This window comes from Canis aureus, chromosome 28, assembly GCF_053574225.1.
Source record: "Canis aureus isolate CA01 chromosome 28, VMU_Caureus_v.1.0, whole genome shotgun sequence".
NCBI classification, from domain to species: Eukaryota; Metazoa; Chordata; class Mammalia; order Carnivora; family Canidae; genus Canis; species Canis aureus.
In genome coordinates this window covers 40,599,855-40,627,413 of record NC_135638.1, presented here as the reverse complement: position 1 = coordinate 40,627,413, position 27,559 = coordinate 40,599,855, and the positions used below count along the sequence as shown (strand labels likewise).

At 37.4% G+C, this 27,559-nt stretch overlaps 1 long non-coding RNA gene across 2 annotated transcripts; it reads left to right on the top strand.

Moving 5' to 3' along the window:
- LOC144300255 (uncharacterized) lies at positions 1-27,216 on the top strand. 2 transcript variants are annotated; one of them, XR_013366840.1, is made up of 5 exons: positions 1-178; positions 7,892-8,002; positions 8,190-8,288; positions 19,976-20,088; positions 27,033-27,216. It is a non-coding gene; the product is annotated as an uncharacterized LOC144300255 (long non-coding RNA). The 2 variants fall into 2 exon arrangements; XR_013366839.1 differs by having other exon boundaries at positions 8,190-8,292.
- The last annotated feature ends 343 nt before the right edge of the window (positions 27,217-27,559 follow it).

The following is a 27,559-nucleotide window of genomic DNA, read 5'->3' as shown; positions in this document are numbered from 1 at the left end:
ACAGAAGCACACTGCCAGGGAAATGCAAGGAGGTATCCACCACATCCAAGAGCAGGCAGCTATTTTCCCTCTAGGACCAACATTAGAGCTACTTGAGGAATTGCCAGAATTGAATGTGCTGTGAATGGCTCTCAGTTGAACAACAACGAGGTGTTTGTTTACTAAAGGCAGTTCCAAGGTGAATGAGCAGCATTCTGTTTGCATTAAGATCAGTGTATGTGTGTGTGTGTGGGAGCACCTGGGTGGCTCAGTCAATTAAGCTTCTGCCTGTGGCTCAGGTCATGATCCTGGGGTCCTGGGATTGAGCCCCACATTGGGCTCCCTGCTCAGCGGAGAGTCTGCTTCTACTTCTGCCCCTGTCCCCCACTCATATGTGCACTCTCTCTCTCTTTCTTTCTCTCTCAAATAAATAATTAAAATCTTTTTAAAAAGACCAGTGGATGGAAAGACTCTGATTAAAGAGTGTAAAACTAAATTAACTCCATAAGTTGAATTGCATGTTGTTTTCCTACTAGTGATGAAAGAATTGAACAATGATAAAACCCTTATGGTTAGGTTTTTACCAACTTATGGGCAGTAGCCAATGGCCAGGCTGTATGGTCAGGTAGACAAGTAGTAGAAATCTGAACTATTAAAGAGATGCCCATAAGGGGCTTTTGCACTGTGTGACCATAGCCATGCCACTTTTCTGGGCCTCAGGATTCTCATCTGTAAATAAGAAATTAAGACAAGATGACGACTAAGATTTTTTCTAGATCTTTTGATCTGGATCCTGGAATCCAATTTAACATACAACTTTTCAGCCTGCGTTAGAATGGATCTAAAGGCACTAAGTGGCTAGTTGTTTAGACATCGTAATGACTGATTAAATAGTAGACAGTAAATTCTCATTATTTGAAGTAGTTATGTTCTAAACACATAGTTGTGTTCTAGTTATGTTCTAATTACCACAAACACTAATTTAGTGGAGACAAAGCATTGTTTTTAGGGGAAATACAGGGTCAGGTTCCTGCAAGACTCTAGTCACAACATTTTATCAACTGGTTGATACATCAACTTGTTTTATATGTTCCCGTCTATTTTTTATTTTCTAATTTTTAAAATCTAAATTCAGTGAATTAGCTATAATGTATTGTTAGTTTCAAAGGTAGAGGTCAGTGATTCAACAGTCTTATATAATATCCAGTGCTCATTACATCACATGCCTTCCTTAATGTCCACCACCTAGTTACCCCTTTCCCCAACCCTCCCCCCGTCCAGCAACCCTCAGTTTGTTTCCTATGATTACGAGCCTCTTATGGTTTGTCTCCCTCTCTGATTTCATCTTATTTTATTTTTTCCCTCTTTTCCCCTATGATCTTCTGTTTTGTTTCTTAAATTCTATGTATGAGTGAGATCATATGATAAGTGTCTTTCGCTGATTGACTTATTTTGCTTAGCATAATGCTCTCTAGTCCCAACCACATTGTTCCAAATAGCAAGATTTCATTTTTCTTTTCTGATGGTTGAGTAGTATTCCATTGCATACATGTACCACACCACATCTTCTTTATCCATTCATCTGTCGATCAGTTCTTTCCATAGTTTGGCTATTGTGGACATTGCTGCTATAAACATTGTATATAGGTGCCCCTTCAGATCACCACATTTGTATTATTGGAGTAAATACCTAGCAGTGCATTTGCTAGGTCATAGGGTATCTATCTTCAACTCTTTGAGTAACCACCAGGGTGTTTTCCAGAGTGGCTGCACCAGTTTGCATTCCCCTCAACAGTGTGAAAGAGTTCCTTTTTCTCTACATCCTCACCAACATCTGTTGTTTCCTGTCCCATTAATTTTAGCCATTCTGACCATTGTGAGATGGTGTCTCATTGTAGTTTTGATTTGTATTTCTCTGATACTGAGTGATGTGGAGCATTTTTTCACGTGTCTGTTGGACATTTGTATGTCCTCTTTGGAGAAATGTCTGTTCATGTCTTTGGCCCATTTCTTGAATGGATTATTTGTTGTTTGGGTGTTGAGTTTGATAAGGTTTTTATAGATTTTGGATACTAGCCCTTTATCTGAGAAGACATTTGAAAATATCTTCTCTCATTTTTGTTGGCTGTCTTTTGGTTTTGTCCACTGTTTACTTTTCTATGCAAAAGTTTTTCATCTTGATGAAGTCCCAATAATTCTTTTTTGCTTTGTTTCACTTTGGAGATGTGTCTAGTAAGAAGGTACTGTAGGTAAGGTCACAGAGATTGCTGCCTGTGCTCTCTTCCAGGATTTTGATCGATTTCTGTCTCACATTTAGGTCTTTCATCCATTTGGGTTTATTTTTGTGCATGGTGTAAGGAATTGGTCCAGTTTTACTCTTCTGCATGTGGCTGTCCAATTTTCTCAACATCATTTCTTGAAGAGACTGTCTTTGTTCCAGTGGATAGTCTTTCTTGCTTTGATGAAGGTTAGTTGACCATAGTTGAGGTTCCATTTCTGGGTTCTCTGTTCTGTTCCCTTTATCTGTGTGTCTGTTTTTGTGCCAGTACCAAACTGCCTTGATCCTTATAACTTTGTATAGATAAAGATAATTTAATGGGGTTCCTGGGTGGCTCAGTCAGTTTAGCACCTGCCTTTGGCTCATGTCCTAGGATCAAGACCTGCATCAGGCTCCCTGCTCAGTGGGGAGTCTTCTTCTCCCTTTGCCTCTTCCCTTTTGACTTCCCTCCCTGCTCATGCTCTCTGCTTGTCTTGTAAATAAATAAATAAAATATTTTTTTTAAATAAAAACTTATTTAATGTATATTGTTGATTTATTATCATTGAAATCACAGCCAACAACACCATAACTCATGCCTAAACAAAGCTTATGTATCACATATATTTTCTTCCTAAGCATACCACAGCCTTGTCCTGAGGGACACTAGAAAACACTTCAGCACTATGCACAGGGAATATTTTAAACAGGAAAATTAAAAGCACAAAAATGCAAAACCAAACAAAACAGAACATTTTAATAGACCATGAAGAAGACACTTATTTGGAGTATGAAATTTGAAACAAGAAGGCAGAGAATCACCTTGTTTGACCTCATTGGGAAGGCACACATCAGGTAACTCAAATGATTTGCACCTCTACAAACATTCGTAAATGACCATAAAAGTGCCATGACTATTGATTTGGGTGTTGCAGATAAATTTAGTGAATAAATGCATTCACAAATATGGATTCCACTAATGAATATAATTGGCTGAATATCTTTATAAATATCAACTTTATCAAAGAAAAGAAAAATAAATAAAAAGGCAAGGAAAACAATACTACCTCATCTGAGGATGTAGGCAATAATTGATAACTATAATTTTATTTTTATAATATTGAAAATTGAATGACATTAAATACACTGGATTAATCTTAATCTATAGCTGATTCTTTGTATTTGTCAGACAATTGATTATTTCAAACCATTAGGATCCATTTTGTATGTATGCATCTATTCTTGTTGAACACCTGTCAAGTGCTATCTTCTTTGCTAGAAATGAACAATATTGCCCTCAAAAAGCTTACTGATGAGCTAGTGAGCTATAGGAAAGTTTCCTGAGGTTATTTCCTCTGCTGATAGCCACTTCAAAGTATTGTTTATTGGTCTCACAGAACACAGGATAGTCAAGATTTTTAGGTGTAAATAATAGAGGTCAACTAAGGTCAACTATATTAGCTTATGTTGTGTAATAAATCATCCTAAAACATAGTGCCTTAAAACAAGAGCCAGATATCTGGTTCATGATTTAGTGGCATGAAAATTTGTGCTAGGCTAATGTTGATGGACTTCCTAGTTTCCACTAGACCACAGTCAACTTCCATGTCTAGGTTGCCTGATTGGGAGGCTCACCTCTGGATTGCATGACTGCTCCAGGGTAGTTGCCAAGACCCATTGAGATGATGGTTGGAAATAATTCTAAAATATTTAGTGGAAAACTTGTAAAGCTTCTTGCAAATAAATCTGTCTGCAAAGTGATAATTTCCTAATTTCTAAATATTATTTTTGCCTAAGCAAGTCAGAATGCCAGATCAGATTCAAGGAATGGAAAATTAGATTCTACTTTATGATGGGAAGAATATATATATTATATATATAATATATAATTCATATAGTGGAGACATAGATATGGGGAATGAGGTGTAGATAATGAAGCATAATGGGGTAGGATAAAAGATGACTTGACTGTCAAAGTCACAATTAAAATCACACCACAGAATCAGTTCAATGGCAGCATCACTATTGTTGACCAGTAGATGCTGAAGCCAGTGTATCTCTATTGATGGCATTAATTATTATTGCCACAGTTTGGTTTAAAACTGGAAGTTACTTTTACCTTGATTCTGCAACTCCCAGAATAGATGTTTCACTGGTCTTGCCACACTTGCTGGATTGAGACTACTTACCCTTGCTCTGGATGCAAGGGGAGTTGGGAAAGTAATTACCTATCTTTTTTGCTTCCATCATGGGAAATGGATGCTATATCCTAACAATACCATAGGTGGGAAGTTGCCAAACATAGACAAAAGGTTCAGGTTCAGGAAGGGCAAAGAAATTATAAATATCTACATATGTAGTCTTAGGATGAGTAGAAAGGGACTGAGGGAGTAACCTAAGATGTTCTGTCCTAAAGTTTTCTTTGTTTGTGACTTCCCTTTTCCTCTTAGAACATAAGGTTTTACACCTACATGTTTCATCAAGGTCCACAGTGAATTTTAAGGATGAGCATTTGAAATACAGTTAGAGGGAGTGTGGAGAAGTCAAATTCCAACAATGGGACTTCCTGGTCAAACCATATTTTACCACATTGTCACCAGAATAAAATTCCTTGGTTTGCAGGATGGTTCTCTGTGAGGTATCTTTAAAAACTTTTGTTCTCCTTATTACCTAACAGATGCAGATGAAGAAATCAGACAACATAAGGCAGACGGTGCAGAATAGGTGGTGCTGTGATTGAGATGAGTGGAAGATCCTTTGTAGTACATGCGATGAGCATATTGTTGCTCAGGTTACCCATGAGCTATGCAACAAGAAGACTCACCACCTCATGCCTATGTCATCATCAAGTGATAGTAACAATGGCATGGACCTCCTAGCTTATCATGAGGATTTAAATATGTGTGAAATATGTAGCCAATGAATGCTATTCTTATTATTTTTTATTCCTGGAGAAAGGCTTAATTATGTGGGTGAAGAAATCAGTGTAGATAAATTTAAGTCCAGGAGACATAGGAGATATCAGCAAAAGTCACTTCAAAACTAAAAGAAAAATGTGTATTTTTATTATTATATGAAGAATATACTATTCTTTATGAAAGTATTAAATTTCATTGTAGCAGAAAATAATTTTTAACATTTTTTCTACATTTCTATGTCAATAATAACACCTGCTGTCATTAATTTCTATTAACTAGCATTATACAAAGGGAGTAGACCAACATCTCAATTATACTCCAAATTTATTAAATGCTTTTTTCATTAAATATAGCTTTCAGTAATTGTGCTCCTACTTTTGTCAAGGTTAGACTCTTGACAGGAAATATGCCCCTTATCCTTATACAGTATTATTATTGGTCTCTTGAGTTTACAGATGAAAGATCTAAGCCACAAAAGTTTAAATAACTTGCCTAATGCTACAAACTATTAAACAGTTAGCCCAGGATTCATACCAAGAAGTCTCACTCAAAGACTTAGCTTTTGGCTCCAAATTTTAAATAACACCCACTTTAAAAAAGTTTGGAGTATAGATGACATACAATGTTATATTCATTTCAACTGTACAACATAGTGATTCAATAATTGTATGCATTACACTATGCTCATGACAGAAAGTGTAGTTACCATGTCACAATGTTGTTACAATATTATTGACTATATTCCCTATGCTGTAGTTTTCATCCTTATGATTTATTTATTTAACTGGAAGTTTATACAAATTGATCCCCTTCAGCTTTTCTACTTTCTCTCCAATCCCCTTGGCTCTGGCAACCACCAGTTCTCTGTACTTACGATTTTAGTTATGTTTTTTGTTTGTTTGAAGGTTTGTTTTATTTTTTAGATTCTACATGTAATTGGAATCGTATGGCATTTATCTTTCTTAGTCTGATTTATTTCACTTAGCATAATGCCCTATAGACATATCCATGTTGTGGCAAATGGCAAGATCTCATTTTTTTAATAGCTAAGTAATATTCCTGTGTGTGTGCATGTGTGTGTGTGTGTGTGTATGTGTGATATCTTATTTAGCTATTCATTTATAAAAATACACTTAGGTTACTTCCATATTCTGGCTATTGTAAATATTACCACAATAAACATCAGGGTGCATATACCTTTCCACATTAGTGTTTTGGGGTTTTGGGGGGACAGTAAACACTCTTGTTTTGAAGCCATGGACTCATCCCAGAGTTCAGAACCCCAGAAGATCCCAAGTCCCAAGCTATCATTGATCAATAGATAGCATATATTCAAGCCCTAAGAACCTATGTCTAAGGGGGACCCCGTTGCAGACCAGTTTCTATCCTCAGATCAGCAGTAGAAAATTTGGTGTAATTACTCCCCAAATGGACACGTGGCATTTGGCTGGCCCATGTCTCTTCTTTACTTCTACTAAACATTCTTTCTGGAAATCAGTTGTTGTATAAAGAGGGCATAGTGCCTTTTACCTTAGATTATTAGCTAAGTGGGTAAAAAAACAAGAGGGTGTTTGCAGAAACCCATACTCTATTAACCCAGGAAATTCAGGGAGGTGAGTTTGATTTTACATCAGATTTTACATCACAGCATTAGTCTATTTTAAATAGTTTTGTAAAGGGAAGTTATTTCTGAAGATTTGGGCCTCAATCATGTGGAACAGGTTGTTAGGTTCTAGGAAAATTGTGATTAGGTCTAAGGACATGTTTAAATGCTCCCCTTCCCTCTCTCTAATTAATGAAGCTGCTAGTTATAGATAACTTTTACTCATAAAGTGCAAGATTATTAAAATTTTAACCTGAAAATTACTTAAGAAAACTATATATGTTTACATGTGTATGTATTATGTGCATGACAATCTAGGTGCATGCATTATTTGTGTCATTTTAGCTCCTTAGTCTTGGTGAGAACTAATGTTGAACCAGCTTTTAGCAGTTTCGAAACCACTTATTTTGAAATAGCATGATCCTCTCTTTAGACCTGTCTTTTTGAAGCTAGCACCCTGGTATCATGCCCAGTGATCTAAGAATGAGGAAGTCTGAAGCACCAATAATTCTAATGTAGGGAAGTAAGTTCAATGACCAGCTTCTAGGATGCACTGAAAATGCAGAGGAGGGATGAGTAACCCAGCTGGCCCATTAGAGGTGGATACCTGGACAGCTGAAGTCTGAGCTGAGGCTGAAAGTCTAAGTAGGAGCTATCAGACTGGATCACACAAAAAGTCATTTTTATAGGTCAAAAGTGACCAAATAGCGGTAATTTGTATAGTTCAAACTAATCACGAAGGTAATAATACTCAGACAGTGGACACCCCACACCCCACATTCATAAAACCTAGAGGAGAAATAGGACATGTGCATGTCACCACTGTCTCTGTTCCCACTGTGAGTCTGGCCGGCAGGCCCATGGTGACACAGTCTCTGCAGTCCCAACAGCCTGATGTTATCTTTCTCACCACAGCATGTGACCAAGAAAGCCATTTGTCCTGTGTTTTCTACATTGGGAATGCTTTTGCTCTTCACTGAGCTGTGATGGCAATGAGCCTTTCTTTGTAGTTATGGGTCTGGGCCATAGGAAAGGTAGAAATGGGAGGAGGAAGTTGAAAGGGTCTCACCCTCAACAATTTCCTTCTGGGCAGTGGGTGAGTATTTAGTCATAAGATATATTTTCTAAATTTAGCATTCCTGAGACCTCATAGAAGATTCAGAATGTACCAAATATCAAGAAGCAGGTGCTGATGAACTCAAATGTGAAGCACTAGGTAAACATATATCTATACCCAGAAGGCAGGTAAGCACATGTAAATATTTTTTTCCCAGGGGGTCTATAATACTAAATTAATCTTCTCACCAAAGGCATGATTATATGCCTTAGGTTGCGATTGGAATTTGAATAATTCTAATTTCCAACTCTTATGTAACTGACCTTTTACTGCTTTTCATTTTATAAACTCAATTTTTGTGTTCTCTTTCCTTAGGAATTGCAGCTTTCCTTCATCCCAGGGGCTGCTATATTTCCTTGCATCTGCACCTTCTAAGAAAGGAGAATAAGAAATAAAGTTTCATACCAGCATTGAGTAGGTAATTTATATGGCTTAATCTTTAAATTCTTATAAAGATCTTTGGAAGTCAGTATGTTATAGTTGCAGATAGCTGGGATTCAAGAGATAAAGCATTGCGCTTATCATCGCAAGTGGTAGAACCAGGATTCAAATCCTGTTCTGACACCAATGCTGCTGCTCTGCTGTCTCTCCCACACTGTCTCTAGTACAAATCCTCCTGTACAGAAGATGCTCATCAGTTTGCTTGCCATGTGATTCCAAATTTCCTTTTATTTGCTTCTTGGATAATGATATTTGAACCTTGCCATGTGCACAGATTATCTTGAAAGCAAAGGCATAGCAAAATGCACCATATCTCTATGCTTAGTCCATGATAAATATAAGGCTATAGGGCTTATAGTCAAGTGAATAAACACTGTGCTGGCTTAGACAGAAAGAAAAGGAGAAATTCCAGCTTTGAGAGCTACATTATCAAAAGCTTGTTTTGGCTTATTAACTTTTCGAATATGATGAAATACTCCCAGTGCATCTGTATAAAGTAAAAGTTGTTGATATTAACAATAGAAGTATGCTTTCTCCACAAGTCCACCAGCAGCCCTCTATAATAAGGACCTCAACCAGGGGGAAATTTGTGGGGGAAACTTTGGGCTTTCAAAATGTCTCAGCAGATGGGCTTCATTTAGAATAACCAGCCAGCCTTTTGGTTTGACAAAGTAAGCCTGCTTTTCTTCTGAGACTGATGGAATGGACGTCATCCTTTTATGTGAGTGCTTTGCTAATACCCAGAGGAGAGTGACTCCCTCAGAACTCCATAAGAAGCAGACCTAGGAAAACCCAGTAAAGGATCCAAACCTGACCAGTGTGAAAAGGTGGTGCCTATTGAAAACAGGTTTTGAAAATCATCTTTGAAAAAGATAGCTGTGTTTGAAAGGTGTATTCAAACTGACCCCTATAATTCTTAGATTCAAAGAGAAACAAACCAAACTCAATCCTTCCCCACACAAAGAAAGTCCTGAAAAAGATTCTAAAGTAGCCTGGTAAGTAAATTGTGCCCTAATATCCTCCAGCCCCCTCTAAATGGGGTGGAAGATAAAGCACGTGAAGAGACATGAACAGTTTCCCACTATAGACAATTTCATCTGTCACACTTACATCACCTGTGTCAACACAAGTATCTTAGCACTGAACTAATGTGCAACGTTTTCTTTCTATGCTTCCATGTCTACCTGTTAGCAATCATTCATATCACAACCTTTTCTATCTTCTCTTAAATATATCCTCTCTTATTTGTAAGTTTATCTTCTTTTAATAGGCTGAAACATATTTTTATTACATAATAGGGTAGATATTTTTGCCCTAGGGAACCCAGGTATTTTTTAAACTAAACAGTTTCTAGTCTTAAGAGTGTTTTTGTAGTTGGAATACTTTTTTTGGCTTGTCAACATCTCTAAATTTGGAACTGTATTGTGAATTTCCAAATACATCCCCATATACATCTCATTTACATAAGTATGAATAAGTGAGGCCACTTGGAAAGAGAGCTAGATATTTGAGGATAAAAAAGCCACCTTTCCACTATGTTTTTCAATTTGATCATGATGAATGAGCCATTCAGCTGCCTTAGTATCTGGCTAAATTTGGATTATGGTCAGAGAAAAAACATAATAATCATAGCTATCATCCTTCCAGTGGCTGAGATAAAGCCACCTGGATATGGGATGTGGCTGGATGCAGAGTTCCCTAGGGTTCTTTCTCATCATTCATGCATAGGAGTGTGTACGTGTTTCTGTGTGCATGTGAATACATGTGAGTATCTCAATTTAAATGACAAGACTAGTAACAAAAATATATTTCTATTACATACTGTAGTATATAACTGTCTAGCTAGGGCATTCAATGACTTAGCCACCAAGCAATCTCATCCAAGCATCTAAAATGGTAAGAAATAGAAAAGAAAAATTGTTTTAGAATCTATATCCTATTTGACTTATGATATTGAGAGATGATAAGTTTCATGTCTTCTGGCCATAAGATATTAGGTCAATCATCATTGTTCAGTTGGATGAGTATCACTTCATGAATTGGGATTTTAGTAATGGGTTGCTTTAGCAGAATGTAGTCCAACTAATAGTGGTTGTAAAATCTATAGTGATGCTCTTCTGAGCTACTTACTTTAGGAGAATTATAGTGGTACAAGATGATAAGCCCAAGGCAAGTATTTTTAAACAGAGTGATCAACACTGAGACAGAGACAGAGACACTGGCCTACAGGTTACTATCACCTGTTGGTTAGGAACCCCCTCCAAGCAGCCCCTTGCTTGCACAGGTTACGCAGGAGGGTGGGCACTCACTGCCATCCTTCATGATGGTGCCAGAAAGTAATAGGATGATGGAGCTCATGTGGGTGCTGTTACTTTATGCAATGAGAAGACCAACCTTCCACCCTCAACACAGAATTATCTGGCCCCTATGTTCATAGGGCCCTTTTTAAAAAGAATATTTCAAAGAAGCTATAGCTCTGAATTGGGAAAGCCTATACTGAGATGAAATGTTTACCTTCAGATATGAGAGACTGAGAAGTTGAGAGAGTGATAGTGGGCAAGAAACAAAAAGAGTGTGTGAGGAACCCAGAGGCAGTAGGCCTTCACCAGGAGACTTCTGACCAGATAAGAGTGATTCTATTAGACCTTTCAGTTTGAGTTTAATGAGGAGGAGCTAAAGTTTTATGAGAAATCACTATGTGGTATTCATGGTTATTGTATATGATTTATTCTCACTTATATAAATATTTAGCTAACCTGTGTGAGTCCTGAGGCAGAAGCCACCACAGGTATGGTCACTGAAAACCTGTACCAGGTAAGTTGGTGTGAGCAAATCAGCAGTTCTGTGTCACCAGGATTTTATCTTTTAAGGTAATTAGGCCTTGAATGACTGTTCCAGCCAATAATCCTATCTCACTATTTTAAGGAATTATAATTGAAGAAAGTATTTAATATATTTGAAGGGATGAAGCATAATTACATTGAATTAGAAGTGTTTTAGAAGTATAACTTTACTAATCTTTTTCTATTTGAATTAACACAACAAATTCAGTAAATTGTATATTGAAGTGATTTGACAATGGCACATGCTCTGGGGGTTTCTAATCTTCCTCATTGAAAAATCAATCTGAGAGGTAAAATTCATCCTGCTGACATTATTTCCCCTGCAAAGCTCTTTACTCTCCTCATTTCCATCACAAGTTGGGCTTCTCTGTGCCAGAAGAGCATTCACAGATGTTGCAAAAGCAGAAATTTTGAGACTGGGATTAGCAGCTGGGGCTTGGATAGGGGGTGCAGAAAGCCAGGGAACGAGGACCAGGCCAGCAGGTTTGGAAGGAGAGAGCTAATACCCAATTTCTAGAGATATGTATATGGGCAGGCTATTCTTTGAGTCCCAGGAAGTTTCCTGGCCACAATCACAACCTGTGTACCTGGTGACATTGGTCCTCCAGTGCCCTTTCTACATACAGGTGTTGACAAAAATTTCTGGGGCAGACAAATCCTAAGGAAAGGAAAGGAAGATACTTTCCTGTTTGGGTTAGGATAGCAGTCAGGGCAAATGGAAGTGCTGGTTCTTGGCATAGTCTCCTCAGGCTGAGCACCTATAGAACCATGCATGCATCATGATAGGAAGACCATATTTAAAAGTACAGAAAATTAAAAGTGCAATTTTGCTGCAATCATCCAGAATATGCTGAAAATTCTGGGTGCTACTGGTTCTGGAGCAGTGGACAGAGACAGTGCCTTCATTTTCAGTCATTGATAGCCTTGGAGCCAAAGAGTAAGCATCTGGAGTCCCTGAGTCTTGGCAGCAGGAGAGGACACTTGGACAGAGTAGCTCTTCTTTTGCTTCAGGAGCAATAAGTGTGGTCATGTGGATCCACTAGATTAGGAAAAACAGAAATTTGGCAGGCATTGTGTGGTTGTCAAGAGAATCAGATGTAGTGCCCTGGGGTGTAGCCTGGTGCCCCTTGCCTGCTCACAGTTTCTCTTTGCACCCTAGTGTGGGCAAGCCATTCGTATCAGGTCAGAGCAAGTAGGAGGATTGACTTCTGGCCTCATGTTTGCTTGAGACAGACATGTAGGTACAGAGGTGGATAGATAGATAGATAGATAGATAGATAGATAGATAGATGATGATAGAATTTAGTAGAAAACTAGCACCAAGAATGTGTATAAAATTAGGTAGACAGCAGGAAAAAGCCATTGTTTTAATTGTGCATATGCAGACCAATGTCAAATTGACAGATATTTGCTCAATATACAGGGTATTTAGAAATAAGTATAATAAAACTGGCACAATTTATTAACTATGACTATGGGGAGCATATTGCAAAATGACTATGGTCAGACCACTTAAATTTGTCATTTTCTTATTTTAATTTAGAGAAATAGTATTTTCCATTATAGAATAATATAAAATAGACTTCCTCTCACTTTTCAATGTTAGAAATCATTACCTTTTGAAAAGTTAGTATAAAAATAATTTGAAGTCCTGGTTATGTTTCCATTACGGTGTAAAATAACAAGAATTGGTCTGTATATTGTTTTATATATTTCAGATCATCAAATGGTTTTCTCTGAATTCTGGTATTGAATTTGTATTTCCTCAGACATTGTAAACAAATTCAAAGAAAGAGCCCTTAAGATACAATTATTAAATACTAATTATTATTTATATATATTCATGTGCTCTTCTGAAAACCTTGAAGTACTTTACTCATATTATTGTTGCTACAATTTTTGATGAGTGCTAATGTGAAACACAGGTTCCTTTTTTTTTTTTTTTTTTTTAGTTTTACAGACAGTGCAATATTTTCTAATTGAGTCACATCTCAGTTTACAAGGTAACTAGTCAAACTGGTAGGATTAGAAACGTGTCTGCTTCTAAGGGAGATCATATTTCCAACCCCAAATTGCACACTTAGTCATAAACATCACCTGCTTATAAGACATTTAAAAATTTAACCACTGAAAAAAACCCAGAATATATGAAAACACATTTGTTTAATATTACTACTTAATATAAAATAGTTTTAGATGGATAATACATAAAACATGAAATTTAAAAGCATAAAACATCTGCATAAAATTATCTTTGCAAACTTGGGATAGGCAAAAATTTCTTTAGTGAAAATTCCAAAGGCACTACACATAATTTATATTTATTTATTTATTTATTTATTTATTTATTTATTTATTTATTTTTAAATATTTTATTTATTTATTCATGAGAGACACAGAGAGAGAGAGAGAGAGAGAGACAGAGACAGAGACAGAGGCAGAAGAAGAAGCAGGCTCCATGCAGGGAGCCCAATGTAGAACTTGATCCCAGGGCTTCAGGATCATGCCCTGGGCCAAAGGCAGGCGCTAAATCACTGAGCCACCCAGGGATCCCATACACATAATTTTTAAAATTTTTGATTATCCTTCGACAAAATTAAAAACTTTAGTCCATCAGAAGACATCATGAAGAAAATGAAAAGGGAGCACACATATAGTAAACAAATATTCACATAGAAGATACGTATTTAGAATAAAGACCTCCTACAATAATTAAGGACAATCATTAATCAGTAATTAAAGACAAATAGTTTGTCTAAAATGGGCAAAAACTGGGATCCCTGGGTGGTGCAGTGGTTTGGCGCCTGTCTTTGGCTCAGGGCACGATCCTGGAGACCCGGGATCGAATCCCACGTCGGGCTCCCGGTGCATGGAGCCTGCTTCTCCCTCTGCTTGTGTCTCTGCCTCTCTCTCTCTCTGTGTGACTATCATAAATAAATAAATAAATAAAAAATTAAAAAATAATAAATAAAATGGGCAAAAACTTAAATACATCACAAAAGAAAATATTTGAATGGCCAAGTGACACATGAAAAGGTGCCCAACATCATCAATTATTATGGAAATACAAGTTAAAAGAATAATTAGATACTACTTCATATCCAACAGAATGGATAACAATAAAACCCTGACAATTAATACCAGGGTAGATAGGAGGCATATACCATCCCATGACCTAGTAATTCTATCCCTAAGTATCTACCCAAGAGAAATGAAAACACTTGTCTACATAAAGACCTGGTTGTTGTTGTTGTTGTTTTTAAGATTTTACTTATTTATTCATAAGAGACACACAGAGAGAGGCAGAGAGCGAAGCAGAGGGAGGAGAAGTAGGCTCCTCTGCAGGGAGCCTGATGTGGGACTCAGTCTCAGGACTGGAATCATGATCTGAGCCAAAGGCAGATGCTCAACCACTGAGCCACCCAGGTGCCCCTACAAAAAGACTTGTAAATGAATGTTCATAGCAACTTTACAAGGCTAAAAAAACAAAAACGACCCAAACATCTGTCAACAAAAGAATGGATAAATAAGTTGATTAACCAATTTAATGGAATATCTACTCATCAATAAAAAGCAAAAAAAGTATACATGCAACAACATGGATTATATATCTATGTGTGTGAGTGTATGTATGTATATGTGTGTGTATATATATATATATATATATATATATATATATATAGTGAGTGATAAAAACATTCACAAAAGAATGCTTTATGTATATTTCCACTTATATGAAATTCAAAACAGACATAACTAATGGTGATGTAATTCAGAGCAATGGCCATTTGGGGAGTATAGGGGTGATGAAGTGTTATATGCCTTGCCTGGAATGGTGCTTACACAGGTGTATACATTTATCAAAACCCACCCAATTATACACTTAAGACATGTGTCTTCCACTTTATGTACATTTTACCTCAATAAAAAGTAGTGAAAATATAAATAATAAAAACAACATGTTATTTCAACTTTCCCCCAACTAAAACTATTGAAATTTTAAAATAAGTTTGAAAACATAATTATAGGGGATCCCTGGGTGCCTCAGTGGTTTAGTGCCTACCTTTGGCCCAGGGTGTGATCCCGGGATGGAGTCCCACATCAGGCTCCCTGCATGGAGCCTGCTTCTCCCTCTGTCTGGATTTCTGCCTCTCTCTCCCTTTCTCTGTGTCTCTCATGAATAAATAAAATCTTAAAAAAAAAAGAAAACATAATTATGTTCTTGAAGCTTAGATTTAATAGAAGTGAATGTTCTTCAAAATACCCTCCTAGGGACAGGAAGTGAATTAGTACTTCTTAAGCATTTGTGCACCAACTACTATGGTAGAACTGTCATCTACATTGTCGGAAGTAAAATTTACAGGAACCTAGTGAAGTTTAATGATCCTCACTCCACAGATAAGGAGAACGAGTCAATTGCCAATGACTCTACCAGAGGGAAAATCAGAATTCAACCTCAGATGAGTTTTTCAGGATCTATCTCTTTTCCACTACATCGAACTTATAGTTCCTTCATGCTCAAATAACCAATATTTGTTGGAATTCTGTGTTCGAAAAGAAACTGATTTTTGAGAAGAAGGTATATATTAATACCCTTCTAGAAGTTCTGCCTTTTCTTTCTCTTTTTACCACAGCAGAAGGAACTATAGATCAATCTACCTGTTCTTCAGGCACATATTTGGAGCCAGAATGAAGAAGTTTGGGAAACTTTAAGGGAACTTAAAATAATTTATCACCATTCAAGAAGCATATATCACATATAAGTCAATTAATTCTCTCAGCCTTCTTCTTTCTGATTTTCTAGGGCAGGCTCATTTTGTCCAATACAATCTTGCAACATTGGTGTTGGTGTTCCTTAATGTTCTATTTTTTTGTGTATATCTTTTAACCCTGGCTTGAGGCCGTTTTCCAGTTTCTTCACAGCTCCATGTATGCTTCAATATAAATTGAACCTCAATATAAATATGTTTAAAACTAAACATATAAAATTTTCCTGAAATGAGATTCCTTGTGTCTTTTTCTTTGTTTGTTTAGGGAATAGCACTGTGGTCTCATTCTGCAAATCATCCTTGACTCTATGGTCAATTGGCTTCTGAGTTCTATTTTATAAATAACCTTCATGTTATTTCCTTCCTGTCCATCCTCATTGCTATTCTGTTGTTTCGGTTACTGAAAGCTCTCATCATATTTCACCTAGATAGTCTGTCAGAGTTATCAGTGGCTTCCATATTGCAAATTAATGGATTCTGTTTTGAAGTAATTGACAGTGCTTACTCCTCACCACCTTGATCTTACTTTACTCCTCAGATGCCAAATTTGTAAAATCTTCTGTACTTTTTACTCAGACTCCATTTCTTGTGCTGGCTCCTGCTCTTCTGCTTGATTTCTAAGCATTGGTTTAGCCTGTCATGGGCTCAGCCCTCCACGTTCCCTTCATGTCTCTGTATACCGTATCACTAGATCATCTCATGCAGGCTCTTGGTGTTAACTACCATGTTACATTAGTAATACCCAGGATTGGAACACCCAGAATTGCAACTCCAGTCCTGGACTCTATTCTGAATTCCAGATAACTGTGTTCATCTCCACTTGATTGTCAAACAGGCATTTTGAATTTATCAAATAAGAGCCTTTAGTCTCTATGCCCTGACACACAAGACATCAGACTCAACTTGTAATCTACTCTATTTCAGTCAATGACATCATCAGTTGTTCAGTTGCTAAGACCTTGAAGTTGTTTTTGTTTTGTTTTTAATCTTTTATTCCTTATGCTAATAAGCATATTTTTATCAGTTCCACCATTAAAATATGAAATCTGAGCTCCAACACAATCATTTTTGTTTGTCCAAACTCATATTTTCTTTCTCTTAGACATTTACAATAACTTCCTAACTTACTACTTTCTTCTACTTTGACAACTTACATCTTTATTCTATAGAACAGCTTTTTAGATGCAAAAATCAGATATATCATGCTTCTATTGAAAACCTATAAATAACCCCCCATTGTGTTCACAAAAACAAAATCAATGTTCTTGTAAGTCCACATATGACCTGGTCTCCACTCACCTCTCTGACTGCATTTCCTATTACTTCCCTTCCTTTTCTCCATCTCATTCATCCAATTAAATCCACAATGGTTTTTCTTTCTGTTTCTGAGATCTGCCTTTCCTCAGAGCATTCGTACCTGTTCTTGTTGTCTGGAATTTTGCTCAAACTGATGTAATGTATGAATTTGCTTCTTCATTTAGAGTTCACCTGAAGGGACCCTCCTCAGAGAGGCTGTTTCCCATGACCATATCTAAATTGGTTTTCCCCCAACACTCTTTCTGCTTGGTTTATTTGATTTGTGGCATGTTTTCCTATTGGAGATTATATCACTAATTTATGTACTAACTAGAGTCTAGGAGATCAAGGACCTCGTCTTATTAACTTTAGGTATCTGAATGATAATAGGTCTTGATATATAGTATACACTCAAAAAATACCTTTAAATGAATGAATGGATTGATGATCATTAGTATCTGTGTGGTAAGGAACTCAAATATTCAGTGGGTATTGAGAATTTACAGGTAGAATATTGGCTTTCACCATGTTTGTAGAACAAGGTCCATGAAGCAAAACAAAAGCAAACAAACAAATGACTAATGCCCATGAATGGTAAATAGCAGATGTCTATTTCAAAATTTACTTAGGATTTCAATCCTTACCTTCCCATTCTATTGTAGATAGGGATATGACATTCCATTAAATGCTGATATTCTTAGTCTACAGCATTCTTAGAGATAAAAATATCAGCATAATGCCTGCCACATAGCAACCACTCTATAAATAACTATTACATTAAACTACATGTTGGAAAATTTGTTCTAATCTTAGTCTGTCATCTAATGATGCACAGATCCATGATTTCTAGATTATATATTAGTTCACTACTACTGTTTCAGGATATGGTAGTTATTGTCTTTAAACTCATTATGAGAATTTTGTCTTTTTCCCTCAACTTTTTTGAAAGATTTTGACAAAATGTGGGAGCTATGAAGCCATTAGTACTATTTCTAAAATGATAATGGTATCTCAAGCACTGTTGATCCTCAGTAGGCATTTGTAATATATGTTCTGAAGGAATAAAACAAAAACAAAAAACTAATGCTTGCCTACATATGCATGATTTTAATTCATGGATGTTCTTTATTGTGGCTCTTGAAAGAATTACAAAATGGTTCATTTTGTGATCTTGGTTTTTGATGAAATATCCATAAACTCTTTTATGAGACTGAATGAAGACTTGTGAATTTTGGACAATGAACTTTCAAAAATATTCATTGAAAAATCATAAACACTCCATCCCTTGTCTGAAAAATTTAATTAATTAAAAGTTAAAACAAACTCTTTCAGAGTATTCTTATTAGGTATGAAAGAGTGGATTCTGTTATATGTACTCTAAACCTTTTCCAGATTAATTTTATAAAATAATATCAGTGGATTTGAAGTCATTATTATGATATGTTGATAGCATAAACACCGTGGAAGATATGCTAATTCTGTTAATTCTAAATCAAATCTCAAATTTCAGTGTAGGATGCTTCACAAAAGGGCTACATTCACCAAGAAAAGCTGCTACAAAGGCAAACTGTGTTTTAGTGATCAAGGGAAGTTAGTTTTAATGAAGTGCGCTGAAGGAAGCCATTCATGTCCTCTAATATAATTATAAACTCCAGTAACCCAACTCCAGGAGATATATCCCTCTGGGGATTTGCTAAAAGAGGCTGCAAATAGTTCATGATCTTTCACAGATGTCTAATGTAAAAGTAGAGATTAATTTAAAAGTAAAAGGAGAACACTAATTGGGTTAAATTGTTAACAAGTGGTATAATGTGTCATGCTTTATAAATGCATACAATAATTTAAAGATTCCTATATATAATACTTTGAAAGATATTTAAATTTTAATAGCTCTATTTTCGCAAGAAGAAATAAAGACACAGGGTAGTTATTTGCTGTCTTGCTTACCCCAGCACATTTAGACAAAATCCAGACCAAATGGATTAGTTTCTGAATTTCATTAGCCCTCTTTACCAACAGGTATAAATGAAAATTATATATTGTGGGGATTAAATACAATGATATTTGTCTTGCTTTATGTGATTAACTTAAAGTTCAACCTGGAACAGGAAATTGCCCGGGTAGAGAATTCCTATGGGCAAGAGCGCCGCTGCCGGCTCATGTGAGCCCTCAGGCTTTGGGTAGCTGCCTTGATTCTGCCCCTGGCACTTGCCAGGCTCCAGTGGGTGTAAGCCCTTAGGACTTCACGGGTATTGTTGCCAGCTGTGTCCCCAGTCCTCTGGTCGCACAGTGTGGTACCTTCATGTTTGCACACTTTTCCAGGCTCCAGTGGCCTGGTTGTCAATGTTTACAATGGGGCAAGGATGTCTCATGGGCACTGGCCTCTAGTCCTCTGTTTTTGCTAAATGAATTGTTATAACCTTCAAGATTGGCATTTGAGTCCTAAGCATTGTTTATTTAGGGCTCAGTCTTCTGTGCAGGTTTTGGGTGTTGGCTGGATGAAGGGAGCTGGGGACTCCTGAAGTGCAGCTGGCTCCCTAGTGTGACAACATATATATGTAAATAAACTGAGAAATCTTAAAAAAAAAAAAAAAGAACTTCTTTCAATCCTGAAATCTGAATTATATTTTTTCCTAATTCTGTGAAAGGTAGTCTTACTGAAAAGATTATCAATTTATAATTAAATAGTATATTATACATCATTTATTACAATTTGTGATTCTATGATGTGTTACTCAAACTCTGTGTTTAGATATTCTTCTGTTGCTTGAGGGTCCTCATTTGGAATATGTGAGAGATGAAAACAGTGAAAGCATTCCAAGTGCCATCTTAGAAACCAAAAAGTAAAAGATCAGCTTGCTCAAGGTAAATAATCAATCTTACTGAGCATATTAAATATGCAAAGAAAAATGTGTTTTAATTACAGCTTAAATGCAGTCTGAATACTAATATGACAAAGATTGAAGCACTTTATTTCCCTTAGATCCATATTTTACAGTTAGCGCATTGCTTGCAATGGGATATCTAAAAAATTACTTTAGCTACAAAGATTTCTTGTTAGAGAGATTTCTTCGCCATAAGAAAACAGAACCAGAAAAAATGATTGGTTTATTAATTAATTAATTAATTGATTAATTAATTTTGATGATTGGTTTATTTATGTAATCAAGAGCCTCAAAGAAATTTTAACCTTAGAAATGTTACTCCAGGAAATGTACTAGGTCAGCTCCATGCTGAGACTCTCTCCCTGCCTCTCCCTCAGCACCAGAATGTTACCTCCACCTCTTACAAATTCTTTTCTAAAGGATCCTCTTTCTGGGTGACTGTGTGTAAAATCATCTCCACTGATTGGACTGTAACAATGTAATATCAGGGATGTTTCTTTTGCTTTCAGACTATATTTGAGAAATACTGTAGAGTCAAAATAATGATGTGGACTGAACAACTGCTCTTATGGCGCCTTTAGAAATGGACACATTTGCTGGGTGGTAGGGCAGGTCTATTTTTAACTCTTTGAGGAACCTCCACACAGTTTTCCAGAGTGGCTGCACCAGTTCACATTCCCACCCACAGTGTAAGAGGGTTCCCTTTTCTCCACATCCTCTCCAACATTTATGGTTTCCTGCCTTGTTAATTTTCCCCATTCTCACTGGTGTGAGGTGGTATCTCATGGTGGTTTGGATTTGTATATCCCTGATGGCAAGTGATGCGGAGCATTTTCTCATGTGCTTGTTGGCCATGTCTAGGTCTTCCTCTGTGAGATTTCTCTTCATGTCTTTTGCCCATTTCATGATTGGATTGTTTGTTTCTTTGGTGTTGAGTTTTATAAGTTCTTTATAGATCTTGGAAACTAGCCCTTTATCTGATACGTCATTTGCAAATATCTTCTCCCATTCTGTAGGTTGTCTTTGAGTTTTGTTGACTGTATCCTTTGCTGTGCAAAAGCTTCTTATCTTGATGAAGTCCCAATAGTTCATTTTTGCTTTTGTTTCTTTTGCCTTCATGGATGTATTTTGCAAGAAGTTACTGTGGCCGAGTTCAAAAAGGGTGTTGCCTGTGTTCTCCTCTAGGATTTTGATGGAATCTTGTCTCACATCTAGATCTTTCATCCATTTTGAGTTTATCTTTGTGTATGGTGCAAGAGAGTGGTCTAGTTTCATTCTTCTGCATGTGGATGTCCAATTTTCCCAGCACCATTTATTGAAGAGACTGTCTTTCTTCCAGTGGATAGTCTTTCCTCCTTTATCGAATATTAGTTGACCATAAAGTTGAGGGTTCACTTCTGGGTTCTCTATTCTGTTCCATTGATCTATGTGTCTGTTTTTGTGCCAGTACCACACTGTCTTGATGACCACAGCTTTGTAGTACAACCTGAAATCTAGCATTGTGATGCCCCCAGCTATGGTTTTCTTTTTTAAAATTCCCCTGGCTATTTGGGGTCTTTTCTGATCCCACACAAATCTTAAAATAATTTGTTCTAACTCTCTGAAGAAAGTCCGTGGTATTTTGATAGGGATTGCATTAAACGTGTATATTGCCCTGGGTAACATTGACATTTTCACAATATTAATTCTGCAGCCCTACGACCCAGCAATTGCACTGTTGGGGATTTACCACAAAGATACAGATGCAATGAAACGCCGGGACACCTGCACCCCGATGTTTCTAGCAGCAATGTCCACAATAGCCAAACTGTGGAAGGAGCCTCGGTGTCCACTGAAAGATGAATGGATAAAGAAGATGTGGTTTATGTATACAATGGAATATTACTCAGCCATTAGAAATGACAAATATCCACCATTTGCTTCAACGTGGATAGAACTGGAGGGTATTATGCTGAGTGAAATGAGTCAATCCGAGAAGGACAAACATTATATGTTCTCATTCATTTGGGGAATATAAATAATAGTGAAAGGGAATATAAGGGAAGGGAGAAGAAATGGGTTGGAAATATCAGAAAGGGAGACAGAACATAAAGACTCCTAACTCTGGGAAAGGAACTAGGGGTGGTGGAAGGAGAAGAGGGCAGGGGTGGGGGTAAATGGGTGACGGGCACTGAGGGGGGCACTTGACGGGGTGAGCACTGGGTGTTATTCTGTATGTTGGCAAGTTGAACACCAATAAAAAATAAATTTATCATAAAAAATATACCTTGAAGTACATACATCTTTAAAAAAAAAAGAAAAGAAATGGACACATTTCACAAGATTAGAGTCTCCATCTCTCTGTACTTTAACTTGAAAGAAAACACTGCAGACAAGTAGGCTATAGTTTCTGTCTCACTCTTTTGCTTTTACACCAACCCCATTTAAAGTTTTTATTTCAGATAAATAATGTACAATCTAATGCTTACAACATATTGGGTTGAATTGGGCTCTTTGATAATTACAAGAGGTTATTAAAAATGCATCATGTATCTCTACCTCTAAAGCTCACTTTTTTTTTCTGATTTTAATTCAGAGAAGAGATTGTTTTGTGTAAGTTTAGTTGAAAGATCAGTGAAAAGATGACAGCAGTGTGTGAAATTTTATGTAGAAACTATGTATATTACATTCCAGCAATAGCAATGCTTATATTTATGAGTAAAGATAGATAAAAATTGATATAATTCAGGACATTCAATTAAATGCATGGTTCATGGCCAAAATCAAAATTTTTACCTTTTATTTACAATTGGTATTTGAGATCTTATTTCTATTTAATAAGTTGTCTGGGTGATATTATAATGTAATTGGTGAAGAGCTAGATGGTTTGAACAGATGCTGCTTAAGGCTTCCCTCTGGCATGCCCCATAAGCCTCCCCAAATGCATCTCAGAGTCTGCTTTCCAGGGAACCCAGCCAAAGATGGTATGACAGCAGAGCTGAGATTTCGGAGCTGGATCACCCTTCAGCTATCAATGTGGACCCTGTCCTTGGTGATAGATGGCGTGCCAATGGTGCATGCTCTCAGTTGATTGCTACAGGATGGACTGTGTTTCCCCCAAATTGGAGCTCTAATCCCTAGTACCTCCTAGTTCCTGGAGATAGGCTTTTTAAAGAGGTAACCAAGTTCAAATGTGGTCATTAGCATGGGCCCCTAATATAATATGATTGGATTCATATAAGAGATATGATCAGAACACAGACACATACAGAAGTACATATGAGGATACAGAGAGAAGACAGCCATCTACAGGTCAAGAAGACAGGCCTCAGAAGAATCAAGTAACCTGACACCTTGGTCTTAGACTTCTAACTCTACAGTTGTGAGAAGATAATTTTTTGTTGTTTAAGCCACCCAGTCTCTAATACTTTGTTACAGTAGCCCTAGCAAAAGAATACACAGGACAACTGTTAAAATGTTTACCAATGGTGAACTGGGATAGGATAATGGTAGAAGGGAATGCACTAGCATTTACAACATCTCAGGTGTTGAGAGGGTCAGAGGAAGTAGCAGTTTATAGGGCCATAGGATGAGCTGTCTGTAGCTGGATATTGCTGATACAGTGCAGAAAATCTGTGAAAGGAGGAGAGTGATTATTAACTGATATAAGGGGGAGAGAGAGAGAGAGAGAGAGAGAGAGAGAGAGAGAACTTGTGTGCAAGTGGGGCAGAGGGAAAGAATCTCAAGCAGATTCCCCACTGAGTACAGGGCCTGATGAGGGACTCCTTGCAGGGCTGCATCTCATGACCCTGAGATCATGACCTGAGCCAAAACCAAGAGTCTGATGTTCAACCAACTGAGCCACCCAGATGCCCCTAACTGAAGTAAGGTAAATGATGAAAGTCAAAGGGCTCCTTGGCAGCATATAAAAGGACTATCATCTCCTACAACTAAAAGATACAAAAAACAGAGGGTTAGTCTCAAAGGCTTAATTAGAAGGGGGTTAGAGTTCAAAGAAAGTTGAATTCTCAACCCTGGCAAGTCTGCTTCTCCAAGCTCAGGGATCTAGTTGGAATGAAACTAAATACTGAGAGTTGTTATAGGGATAGCTGAACCAATGCACTAAAAAATATTGACTGCCAAGATATCCCAAAACTCTGTGTCTGTGGAAATGGCCAACACTTCTTTGTTAAAATCAGAGTCACTCTTTTTTGTGAAGGTGATACATAGGCCTCTGGCTTGCAAGATACTACATACCCCATCAAGATCTCTCCCTACCTCTTATTCTAGTAATTGGATAAATAACTATGGTCATTTATGTTAGCTAGATGAGGCAGTTAGACCAGCTAAGGTGAAAAGTAAGTACAGAGGAGCTGCAGGATTTTCTAACATGTACATGGGCGAATACAAATGTAACTAGGTCTTTATGGTGCTGGGTCAGGAAATACCAATTATGAAGTTGGCTAATGGGAAAGTTTATTAATAAAGGTGACATTTCCAATGATACAGGATATAACACCCTGGCAAGGCCACCATGCAATGCTAATATATTGTCAGGATGATTCTTGGAAGCAACAATGGCCCCTACAAAGTAAAAGAGAAATTCAAGAATTGCTGTGGAAGATGGTTGAGATAGAAATGGTCATGCTAGAGTGGCTATCCAACTTAAGGCCAGAAGACCCAACTGACTACATTTCCCAGGAGATAATCTGTCTTCACAAAATGAGAAGGAATGCATGGGAGAGAGGATCACCAGCTTCACTAAGAAGTGCAGTGAGGACTTTTCTCTATAGTTCAAGACTCAGAATAAAAGGTGTTCTTATATAATTGTCTTCCTAATTGCAATGGTGGTAACAAGATCCCCAAAAGGAGATCAGGTGATAGCACTTGACCATTTGAAGCTCAGTGAATACAACAGCAAATTCTATTCACGGAATACAATCAGAATACAGCGAATACAATCAGAATAGGTGGTAAGGTCAGAGTAGCCACAATGGGAGTCTTATCTACAGTGAGATGGCTTGTAGAACATGGTGGTCCTAGGTCCAATATAGGTAAGCAGTATCAAGAACATTGCTTAATTTATACAATTAAGGCAAAATCAATGATCGTAACAGCAGCTCGTCAATAAATACTCCTGATTCCTATGGACCCTAGACAGTTATCATACCTGGAATTCATTGTTCTAAGGAGGGCTGGGTTCCCATGAGTTAGGATTCTGTAACATCGTGGAGTATATATTTGAAAATAATTGGAAACACATAGGCATTTTGAAGACTTCTAAGCAAAGGACTATATTAAAATTGATTCCCAGGAATCAGAAACATCATTCATGACATCCTTATTAGAGTGAAAGCTATAGAACTCAGGTCATGAATGTAGCCCTGACCCAGGTCTGGATCACATTCCTCTGTTCACTGGACCTAATGGCCATTTCCTTGGTTGACAGAAACACCATATTGGTCATTATCCTGTGGTATAGGATTGACTAGTAGGAAAAGCCAGTGGAAGCCTCCAAAACTGGCTCCCCACACACCATGCCTAAGAGAGCAAAATTTTAAAACAGTATCTTGGGAGGAATGGTTGATATTAATTCTACTTCTAAAGCTATGAAGAATGTATAAGTGATGGTCACCATCATATACCTATTTAGTCTAGTTGCCTGATCTCTATAGAAACCAGCTAGATTCTGTAGGTAATGATGGACTTCCAAAAATTCCCCTGGTTGGGATAAGTCTGGAGAAACCAGGCATAAGCTTCTAGGTGTTCCTTCTCATAGTTTCACTTGGTACATACTAAATCCAGGGTTTTTATTGAGAGCCAGTCACATATAGTCCCTGCATGACTTTCTTCAGTTACTGAAACCCCAGACCCTCATAAATCACATTATTAGAATAAATCCTCCAAACAACTGGTGCAGTTTGGCTCAAGGCCAAAAAAATGCAAAAACACTCTTATGAGACAGAACGTTCCAGGAGCTCAGTTCTCAGGAGCCAGCCAAGAAGGGCCAGTCATAAAAATAGGTCTTTCTGGGGAATGTGCCATCCCCACACAAACTTCCTCAGCTTAAGAAGGGCATAATGAAGAGTGGCTCATTAAACTCAAAGATGAAGATCTGGATCAGTCTTCCAGGCAGATCACTTGGACTAGCAGAGGCACAAGCCAAGAGTAAGGGAAACACAGGATGCACAGTAAAGGATGGGAGCATAGCTCCCTGATGTGACATAAGTCTAGTTTCCCTGGTGGGAATTACAATTCATTCCACTCACCTTTCTCTTGTAAGTTTTCACAGTAAAAGAAGCCCCAAACAGGATGAACTTAAACTGGAAAGCACTTGATTCAAGCAATGTTAGGGGTGGCCTCTGGGGACCCGGCTGTGCTGCCTAGATTCCCTTTAGGAGAAAGGTGCTCATCCCCAACAATCATGACTTCTTGCTGGCTGGCAGGTTGCAGATGTTCTCCAAGGATCTCTGTCAGCTGAATGTACTCACCCTTCCACTGGCATGCCCATTCAAAGACTCACTTGATATATAGGGGCAAAGACCCGGTGCCTTACCTCAGTTAGGAGCAATGTAGATGCACTACCCTATTTTCTTCATGAAATCAGCCTGCAAGGTCACAGGTCACCTCTTCTCACTACTCCCCTTCCATTCTTTTGTTTTTTGGGGAGGAGAGGTCTCCAGAAAACTGTGTGCAGATGTATCTGTTTTCCTAAGAACAGAGACTAAAACACCTCAGTCAGATCAAAAGGTACTCCAAGCATTCAGATTAGGATCTTTTTGCATATCAAAATAAGCAGACTCATATTTAGATTTGGAATTTGTGGGAAATGAAAGTAATTAGATTAAGGCAAAGAAAAGCGATGCTTAGGATTTTGATCTGATATCTAAAAGCAATCTAAAATTAAAAAAAATAATAATCCCATGATTTTTTTCCATCTTACAGATGCTGTGGGAGACATGAAAGAGAAAGTGTGTTTATGTCTCCAAACTGTTTCACTCGGCTCCAAGAAGTTGTTATACTGATCATTGCTGACAGCCAACTACCTAACTCAGCAGGCATAGGATTCACAAGACAGAAACACTGACTTAGATAATTATGAATATTTATCTATGTCTCAAATCATAAAAATAAGAGAAAATTGAAATGAAATCCTTTTGGCTCTAGCATATTTATTACTTCCAGTGTATTTGCTCACCTAAGTATCTCCATTTAGGAAGACAAAGCAATTGTCCTGAATCTCCTCATAAGTTCTCCATATTGTGCCATGCCAGGCCTGATGAATGTAGGGTGCTGAGCCTTGGGGAGTTCTGTCAGTTATTATGTTCATTTAGATGCCTTGTCACAAAAAAGAAAATGCTGACAGCAGTTTGGAAGCTAGCAACTAAGAATCCTGAAGACACTGCCCACTGAGAAATGGTCTTTGCACCAAGAAAGACAGCCATCTTCTCCTGTCTCTGAGTTAGCACTGT